The sequence below is a fragment of the Diabrotica undecimpunctata genome, chromosome 8 (genome assembly GCF_040954645.1).
Source record: "Diabrotica undecimpunctata isolate CICGRU chromosome 8, icDiaUnde3, whole genome shotgun sequence".
NCBI classification, from domain to species: Eukaryota; Metazoa; Arthropoda; class Insecta; order Coleoptera; family Chrysomelidae; genus Diabrotica; species Diabrotica undecimpunctata.
The window spans coordinates 129,698,327-129,709,602 of record NC_092810.1 but is presented as its reverse complement, the minus strand read 5'-3'; positions in this window follow the sequence as shown (position 1 = coordinate 129,709,602).

Here is an 11,276-nt window from a genome sequence, read left to right as displayed (position 1 = left end):
TTGAAGGGTGGATGTTAACAGCAGCAACTATAAAGAAGTTAGCGGCTCTAGAAATGTGGCTGTATCGACGCATACTGAGAATACCTTGGACAGACAGAGTGACCAACACAGAGGTATTAAGACGAATGGGTAAAGAGATGGAATTGTTAACAACTATTAAAAGGAGGAAAGCGTCATACCTGGGCCATGTGTTCCGTAATGATAAGTACAGTCTGCTACAGCTTATCGTGGAAGGCAAGATTGAAGGTAGAAGAGGTTTGGGTAGAAAGAAGAAATCCTACCTGAGAAATTTGAGAGAATGGTTTCAAATACCAGAAGCCGCGAACATAATACATGCGGCACAATACAGAGAAACCTATCGTTTGATGGTCGCCAACCTTCGGTAGAAGACGGCACATAAAGAAGGTGATAGATTACTTTAAACCTTCTAGTTGTGACCAAAGAAGACCACATCTGAACTACAACCATGTTCTTATTCTACCCAACACAGTTATCGCTGAAAGAGTATAGTGTTTCAAGAGAAGGATGAAGAACATCTTTACCATAGTCTTTTATAGAAGACTCTCACTCGCACCTTTTTTCCTTCGACTTCATTGTACATGTACATATAGGACCTACCCGATTTTGCTGAGTAAAACTCTGGTTATAAACCCACAACTGTCTTTCATAAAAAATGTCATCTATTGGTAGTACTGGTACTGGCAAGTTTTGTTAATAGTCAAAGCTAATAACATCCAATTTTTCGTCCGTTTTAGTTTCTTCACTAAACCTTCAAGTCGTCATAAAACTTCTGTGCTTTGTATAGATGTAGAGAGAGAGAGTATTCTTAATTCAATTGGGATTTTTCTTCTGGATTTTCTGCGGCATCTATTTAATTTTTGAATCTGTCACATACATTGCAGACGTCCGTTTTAGTTTTTCCTATTTTTTTTCTTATCAGTTTCCCACTGTCTGTATTTCTTAGGTTCATACTTTTCAACATATAGCTGATGCATTTTTATTACACTCAAATAGGGCTTTCTTTGATTCCTGTTGCTGGTGTAGTGGAAGGTGCGAATTAGAAATGAATTTATATGTGATTCAATTTTTTAGTACCCTGAATCCGTCAAATAAACCTCTTTTGTCGGTCGGAGGAGCAGAATTACTTTTTTAGATTCACAAGGAAACTAAATTTCTGTAGTTGGATGTATACCATGTATCACAAAAATTTTATTTAAAAAATTCCTTTATAAAAGCTATAATAATAAAAACTTTATCAAGCTACATTACAGAAAGTTTTCGGAATAACTATTTCATCATGAGTGCTATCTGGATTAACATGTTTGAAGCTGCTAAATATATGGGTAAACACCCTTTAAATGTTCTTTGATTCTTCTTCTTCATGTACCATGTCCTTTCAGAACGCTGGTTACCATCATAGCTATCTTAATTTTATTCACTGCCACCCTAAATAACATGCTTGTATCAACACCATACCAATCTCGCAAGTTCTTCAACCATGAGGTTCTTCTTCGTCCTGGACTGCGTTTGCCTGCTATTTTTCCTTGCATGATATTTTGTAGCAACCTATATTTGGGACCTCTTATTACATGTCCGAAATACTCCAGCTTTCTCTGCTTGATGCTTTTTATGATCTCAATAGTCTTGCTGAGACGTTTTAGTATTGTGGAGTTTCGAATCTTCTTCACCCAAGAAACTTTTAAAATTCTTCTATAGCACCACATTTCGAAAGCTTCAAGGCGATTTAGACCGATTTTATTCACAGTCCAGGACTCGACACCATAAAGTAAGACCGAGAACACGTAGCAGCGAAGTAGGCGGATCCTCAATTCCAATTTTAGGTCTTTGTTACATAACACCTTGGACATCCTTCTAAAAGCCGCTCTAGCCTGCTCTATCCTAGATCTAATTTTGCCCTGACTTTCTGCGTTACAATTTAATTGCTGTCCAAGGTAAACGATTTTATCAACTTGCTCAAGTTTGATTTATTTACATATATTGACGGTTTTATATGCTATTGTTTACTTATTACGAGTATTTTGGTTTTTCGTAAGTTCAGATCCAGACCTGCCTCCCTACAACTCTCAACGACACTATCAAGTAGTGTTTGCAGATCTTCTTGACTAGAAGCTAGGAGTACTGTATCGTCCGCATATCGCAAATTATTGATGACTTCACTGTTCACAAGTATTCCTTCTTGTTTTTCAGAAAGTGCTTTTCCGAAAATTCTTTCGGAGTAAACGTTGAAAAGCAGGGGTGACAAGAGGCATCCCTGCTCCTCTTTTAATATTAAGAGCCTGTGATTCCAATATAAATTTGCAATTATTCGAACATCTCTGCAGTCCAAGCCAATGTCTTTTAGAGCTTCGATAAATATAGAGTGCTTAACACGATCAAATGCCTTTTGGAAGTCAATAAAACAATAGTATACGTCTACAGATATATCTCGACATCTTTGAACAAGTACGTTCATTCCAAACAGTGCCTCTCTCGTTCCAAATCCGTTACGGAAACCAAACTGTGTGTCATCCAGGTATTCCTCGCATTTATTGTAGATACGACCATGTATTACCTTCAGAAAAATTTTCAATAAGTGGTTTGACAAACTGATGGTTCTATAATCAGCACATGTTTTTGCTGTTGTCTTCTTAGGTAGAGCTATAAACAGTGAATTAGACCAACCATTAGGTAGTTGTCCGCTGGTATAAATGGTATTGAAAAACGAAGTTATAGCCTCTAAAACATTGCTATCATTTATAAGCTTATATATTTCAGTTTGAATTTCATCAGGACCAGTCGCTATGCCATCTTTTGATGATTGTATGGCTTTTATAACCTCAGAGCGTGTTATTAGGGGTCCGTCGCTGTTAGTAATATCGGGAGGTGAACTGCTCCTATCGTCTTCGAATAGGTTCGTGACGTAATTTTCCCATTCTTTAAGTTTGTCCTCTACTTCAAATATTACTTTACCATGTTCATCCTCTAGCAATGCAGTTTGTTTCTTATTGAAGATACCAGCTGCTTCTTTCACTTTTTTATACATGTTAAACGTGTCGTATCTGTTTTCAAGTTCTTCAATGTCATGACACTGTTTGGCTAGATGTTGACTCTTTGCTTCTCGTATTTTACATCGAATTTCTTTTTGTATGCTGTTATAAAGTGTTTCGTTGTTTTTTGCTAGTGGCCGTTGTTCCATCAAATAGTTGTTTGATTAATCAAAGTTAATCAAACCTACGTATTATCAAAAATTTGTATTGGCATCGATGAGCAAACATAAAAATTGGTCATAATACGACGGAAGTAATGAAAATACGACGTGGAGTGAGGCAAGGGTGTATTTTATCGCTTCTACTTTTTATTATCTACTTAACATTTATTTTCAAAGAAGCCTTATAAGAACATACTGACATTAAAATCAACGCGATTAATATCAACAATCTCAGACACACAGATGACACAGATGGGTGGTCTAAAATATGGAGAAGATCTGATGAACGTTATCAGCAATGTTGTTTTACTCCGAGAGTTCAATTTGGTGGAGGTGGACTAATGGTGTGGGCAGGCATTTCCCTAGAGGCTCATACAGAACTTGTTACAATTTAAGGGGGCAATTTGAACGCTGAACGGTATATTCAGCAATGTTTGGAAGATCATGTAGTGCCATTTGCCCTATTTGTTTCAGAAAACTTTCGTCTGATGCAAGATATTGCTCGTCCGCACATCGCAAGAATAACACGGGATTACTTGGATGAAATTGGGATTCGTTTATTACCATGGCCCACAAAGAGTGCAGACTTAAATCCAATAGAGCATACATGGGATATTCTGAGACGACGTAACCATGGTGAGTTTGAAACTATGAATTTGGAGTAAGCAGTTCGTGACGAATGGGAGCAAATCCCTCAAGCTGACTTTGCTACCTTAATCCGAAGTATGCCTGATCGAATGAGAGCCGTAATTAGGCTTCGTGGAGGTAATACGCTGTACTAAATATCAATTTGACTTTTAATTTTGTTTAATATTAAATACTCAATTAGGAACATCCCAAACTTTTTCAAACGCCAGTTTTTAGGAAAAATTTAAGTTTCCGGTTAATTTTGCACCTCAGAGGAAAGACCAAAATTTACATACTTTGCTATTAGAATTCTACTCTTTACTGAAAATGTATTAGGCGCTATCAGGCATCAGAAAACGGAGTATAGTTTGATTTTATTATTAATATGTATTTATTTTACGCATAAAGAAAAACTGGAATACCGTGGTAATGTAATGAGGAAACCATAAACATTATAATGCTAAGACAACTAAGACTAATAATAAAAGGAAAGGTATATGCGAACCAGCCAGTTATTTGGGACATGTGTAAATAATGTAAGAATTGATATAATTATTTTCAACCTCCGATAGAAGGAACTTTAAGAAGAAAAATAAAATTTAAACTAATTATATCCAATCTAAGCCAATAACGGTTTTTTAGTAAAAACTCGTAATATCTCCTTAAACGGAAAGAAGTAAACATACACATGTTTTCAACACTATGAGAATGTCGTTATAAAGTTAATTAAAAATATACAGGATAGTAAATCAAAAACGCAACTGAATATCTAATCTTCCAACATTTTTAGTAACGGTAGAAAGCATAAATACCAGAAAAATTATAAAATACATAAAATTTTTTCTTGAGGGAGAAAACTTTTTATCCCAGAATTAGCTACAGTTTTACGTTACCAAGCCTAGGTGTCATTCTCCAAAATTTTCCGGATGCTATACTAAAACTACTAGCGTAACCTAACATAAAGAATTTAATTTATTTATACAATTTCCTTTTTTTTTCTTAAAAATTGTTTCAACTTGTTTGTTTATAAAATATTATCTACACTCTACACTGTAGGGATGGGAAAAACCTACCGGTTTTAACCGAAAACCGGTTTTTTTACTTCGCAATAACCGGTTTTATCGGTTGTTTTTTTGTCCCGGTTATAACCGGTTTTTTATTTTTAAAGTAAAAACCGGTTATTAGGTTTTTACGGTGATTAGGATTAGGTTAGGTATTATTTTGGATCCCAATCATAATTATTATTTTCAAGTAATTATTCCAAACAAAACCATAATTCAAATTTTATTTTATTTTATAAATACAGAAGCAAACTGAAAGTGCAAACTCTCATCAGCCAGAAACAATTAAGTTTTATTATAATATTTCGTTGAAAAGGTATTTGTAATCATAATATTTACATAAGAAGTGATCTGGTACATCATCTATTTTTCACACTTGACTCTTGACAGTGAAAATGGGTGAATGGCTGTTTCTGATTACCAAAAATAATGTTCTGACTATAAATATAATAAATATCAAATTACCGATTACGAATACGAATCTCCAAGGATTTCCCTACGTTTTCAAAACGATACACCCATACAGGAAGTATTAAATGAGTTAAAATGTACCTATTATACAAATATACAAACGTGTTAAAAGTAATACATGATAATTTTTTTTCTGATGGTAGTAAAAATAAAAGATGAATTGCATTATTCAATTTATTTTTAAGTAAAATATTTATGTTGATATTATTTTTTTTAAATCCCGTTTGAAAGAGTCTGGGAAATTTTTTATAAGTTGAAACGGTTGGGGTGGGGAATTTTTTGGGTTTGGGAGGAGAGGAAAATTGGTCGGTATTTTAGAGGATTATATTTTTTAATGGTAAATTAAATTTGCATCATTAACTGAATACAATAATTGCATATTATATTCTACTCTCATTATATTCATTGACAATAGAACCTGAATTATTTTAGCGCTCTCTGTTGAGCAGTATTATAATAATTTTGGTTTTGGTAGTAATGGTTTATTGCTCTCTGCATCTGACTACAACCAGATGGAATTCTGTCTACCATATGCTTAAAAGATTCACACTAATGTCCCCATATATAGCTGCAATATTCTCAGATCCCTCGATTAAAAAAGCACCAAGGATGAATTCTGGTTCAGATATAAAACTAATCACTGAAATTGTAAGCATTTTATCGCCTTTCGATGAGGCCACAAAGGAGATCTCGGGTTCCCAGTACATTACTGCTAGCCTTGTTATCCCCCTTGTGTCTATTATCGAAAGATTTTTAAAAAAGAGAAGAAGAAAAAGAACCCAAAGTGAGTTTAAAATCAAACCCTCTTTGGTCTTCACACGATCTGGAGTTAGTGAACAGTGGTTTCAGTTCAAGTTCTCAGGACACACAGATTCAAAGTTCTTTTTCAAATGAACTGACCCTATATCTGCAGCGGCCTTTGCTGCCAAGTGATCCGTTTTCATTCTGGGATCAGAACAGAACCCGTATACCAGGCTTGGCTTTTAAAGCTAAAAAAATACATGTCGTTGGTCGGAAGTTCGGTGGCATCAGAGAGACTGGTGTCATCATTGAATGATATTGTGTCAGATAAGAGAAGCCGCTTAACCGACCAACATATATATGAACGAGTTTTTCTCAATAGGCTTCATAAAAAATACTGGCCACCATAATGCTAAATCCATTTCATATAATATAACCTATTTGTAACCTTCTAACCTATACTTCTTTACTTAAAATATTACTTCATATTCTTTTATTGTATATTATTTCAATATGTATATATTAATCTTACGCTAAATTATATTTAATAATAATCACTAAATATATATTAATAATAAAATAATAAATAAATATAATAATTATTAGAATAAAATGGTTTTATTAAAAATTGTGTTTTATTTATATTGATATTGATGTTCTTTCGATAGTACTAATTTTGATCATATTGATATCGAGTCAATAGATTGAGAACAGGTCAATAGATTTAAGTACCTGGGATGTTGGATCGATAGCAGCCTAAATCCTGATCTAGAAATAAGATCGAGAATAGAACAGGCCAGAAAATCTTTCGAAAAAATAAAAAAACTGCTTTGTGATTCTCGAATAAAACTCGAAATTCGACTACGTTTATCAAAATGCTACGTCTGGTCGACTCTTCTATATGCAGTTGAAACGTGGACCCTAAAAACATCAACCGTAAATAAATTGGAGGCCTTTGAAATGTGGATCTACCGGAGAATGCTCAAAATTTCATGGACATCGCATACCTCAAACGAAGAAGTGCTGCATAGAATAGGCAAGGAAAGAGAACTTTTTAACACAGTAAAAGTTAGAAAAACATCATACCTAGGCCACATACTGAGAAATAATAAGTACCAATATGCCCAACTTATAGTGAAAGGAAAAATCGAGGGAAAGAGAGGCCTAAGAAGGAAAAGACTATCGTGGCTCAGAAACATCCGACAATGGACGGGGCTAAATTTTGAACAGCTAATAAGAACAGCTGAAGATAGAGAAGATTTTAAAATTGTAGTAGCCAACCTCCATTGAGGAGAGGGCACTTTAAGAAGAAGATATCGAATCGAATGAAGTATTGCAAACTAAAGTGCATTGTAAATGTAACTTTGTGACTATTGGATTAAAAAATCCGAAAACCGGTTTTTGGAAAAACCGGTTTTTTTGGCCGGTTATAACCGCCAGGTTAAACCGTAAGCAAAAAAAAACCGGTATAACCGAAAACCGGTGTTTTGTCAAAAACCGCCATCCCTACTACACTGTATATGTCTCTTCTATTTTTGTTAGATATATTTTGAAGTTAGTTTAACATAAACCAGAAGAATAGAACTCATACCAAAACAAAAAGAAAACAAAAGAGCACCCTACTTTGACCTGTCTGTCGCACCTTCATCGCACACTATGGCATATAAGCGAGAGGGCTGTTCTGTTTAGGAAAAGGAACTCAATTCCCAAATCATAAGCAAAAATTTTAAATGATTAAATAATAAAACTATAACAATATAAGAATAAAGTTTATTTATAAATCTTCATTAACTTATATACAATAACAAAAATTACAGTTAAACAATAACAATGCTTAATTCTAATATCTGATTAGTGATAAGATAAGTAAGAGTGAACACTATATTTTAGATTTTAAAAGTTAGTTGCATAATAATTGCAAACTGACTTAATGAAGTCTAATTTAGTAATGTTTTGATTAACGTAATATTTATTTAGCCGTTTTTGCCGTTTTTATTCTTTTTGCCGTTTTATCAAGTTTTTTTTTTCGAATCTATGTGCAGTTCTAATTTTCACATATACTTCTGCTTGAAAATTTAACAAAATGCCTGTAAATTTAAATATGTCAGGATGTGATTTACAAAAACATTCGTTAAATTTCGAGGGAAATGATTCACACGCGTTTGTAGTCAATCTAAGAGATGATAAATTTGAAGCCCACATCTAAGTTGGAAATGTTGAATCTTCCGTTAAATAATTATCAACTAGGTAATCACAAAATTGCAAAACTCTGTCATCTTCTGGCATAATATTAAAAAGTTCATCAAAAAGAAAGTCACCAACATCATTTGGATCTAAATAAGGAATTCCGAAAAACAATTTTAAATATTTTCCAATAAAAGTTTGATTTTTATATTCCGAGGATAAACCTAAAATTTTTCGGAACCAATTTTGTGTTAAATGAAATTTGCAACAAAAAATAATAATGTCGGGCCACAATAACTCGGCTGCATTTTGAATTGCTATTTCAAATTTGATCTTTTTGAAACTTTATTCGTTTGTTCGAAAATCGTTTTAAATTTAAATTCAAATCTGTACATAGGTATTGTTATTAATGTATCAAAAGTACTTTTGTACGATTACTATGATTTATTTGTTAACAAACAAAATAATAGAGGAACATAAAAACCATTTTTGTAGCCATGTATAGTAAACATCTGACAAAAATATTTAGAACAGTATTGAAAAGTTCCATATACATACAAAGAATCTACATTACATAAAAAGTAAAGATTTGTGAAACAACTAAAAATTGGGGAATTATTTTTCGTAGATAATAAAAAGTTTTCACCTGTATTTGTTTTTAAATTTCAGTTCACTAACACTTGTAGAACTTCTTTCTGTGACTTGAGCAATGATGGTGTGGATTTTCGTCTTGCAGCATAGATATTTCTTCGAACGCAAGAAATGTCTTTCGTCGTCAGCGGTAAATTTCTGAAATTTTCCTTCCTCAGTTCCTTGTGGACAATCTTTAAAGGTCTTTCACATATATCTTCAACAGCTTTCCTCTTTGTAGAATTAATAAAAATTTGCCGGTCAACGTGGATATCTCGAGCATGATTATGCTCCACCGATGCTTTTTCAAGAATAACGTAATTTTCATCACCTTCCTTTGTGTACACTTTTTGTTGACACCCTTTTTTTATGCATCGCCATCTAACCTTTCCATCTTTGGAGACATGGGCCTTTGAATATTTATATTCATTAATTATTAATAAAAGTTCTCCCCTTTGACTAAACATAGTAGTTGGATTCGTCATTTAAAACTTAAACACTAACGGAAAAAATTATACCGTAATACTTGCAACTGAAGTGAATAACTGAAAATATTTATATTCTTACTTTCAACTATAATCAAATTTGGAATTTCCGGTCATTAAGACTTAATCCCCAACTTTCTCGGCGATGAGGCAGCAGGTATTTGGGATTAATGGGCGCAGGTAGTTCGTGGGGCAGTTAGATAACGCCGTCTGTATGATATAATTCTTCTGGACATATTCCTGGATTTTTGTCCATTATAAACTTTGTTGTAATTATCACACGGTAGAGAGTACACAACATTGGAGCTTTCTTTAATGTTTAAGGATGTCTTTAGTTTAGTGTGTGACTTAGATACCGTTTTTATATTTATAGTCCCAATTTTTATGCTCGGTACTTCTCTAAATGTATTTAAAAGTCCATTTGTTAAGTCTGAAATATATGGTAGAGAGTGGTACACCATTCGTTGGTTGTCAGATGAGAGCTCTGCTTGATCTGTCGTTTTGATTTTTTAAACACCAAAAATAAGTATGTTCAGAAGTTTCACTGAGAATGAATTCTCAACACGGTCAATTTTAATTTTGTGATATCAGATATTCTATAGTTAGGATGTGATATATTATAACTCTCCTTTTCAATTTTAATACTAAGTTGGTCTTCATCGTAGGGGGATGTGCTGAATAGTTATTAAAAAATCTGTTACTACACATGGGATTTCTGTACCATTCTGTTTTTAGAACGTTGTTTGTATCACGGTGCACCATCATGCTCAGAAATGGTATGCTGTTATTATTTTCTAATTTCAATGTAAATTGCCAATCTTAGCAATGACTGTTAAAAATGTGTAGTGTGTCCATGATCCTGTCTTTTGGGAGTACAAAAGACAGGATCATGGACACATGAAATCTCAAACAGACCTTAAAGAGTTTTAGTTAAAACCCAATCCTTGTCTACAAAACACAATACATCTATATGATTAATGCTATAAAAAAATATGTATGTATATACGCGGTTAGTACAATTAAACCTAGAGCTAAAATACTATTACAGGAATTATTATTAAACTCAACAGTCTTCCGGGTTAAACCGGATCATAAACATTATCAATGCGCTTAGCTTTTGGCATTCTCTTCGATGTCTTCTTTAGGGCTTCCGAGGTCTCAGTCTCATAAAGTCCCCAGACACTACTACACTGATCATAATCAATGTATTACTGGTGCTGGGAATAGAGGACGGGTCATGGGGTCATTTATACCGTCGATGGTACTGTGGCTTGGGTGGAGGTTGGCGTGGTGGCTAGCGTGGAGATTGGCGCGGGGATTGGCGCGGCGGTTGACAGTAGGATTTTGACCACCAGTCAATCAAATTTTCATTCTATATTTATTTTCTTTTAAATAAAAATAGATTTTCTCATTTTCATATTGAGAAAGTAGAAGCTTTTTATGATTTTCAGGACTTACTATTTTAAATACTGTACTCTTTATAATTAGAACAATAAAACTCAAATTATGTAAGGAAAAATATTGGTGCAATTAATTTTCGTCATTAATATATCTAATCAATAATCAATACAATCTAATCTAATCAATCTAATCAATAAGATTGAGAACACTAAAGTGTTATGTGTGGTCTCCATTAGTATATGGCTGTGAGACCTGGACATTAAAACAGTATGACGTCAACAAAATAAATTCATTTGAAATGTGGATGTACCGCCGAATGTTAAGAATAAGCTGCAACAGCAGAACTACGAATGAATAAGTACTGAGAGTAATGAACACATGCTCTCATCTGGTCAATACTATCAAAATTAGAAAGACGTCATATCTAGGACACATAATGCGCCATAGGCAATTTGAGCAGCTCCAGGT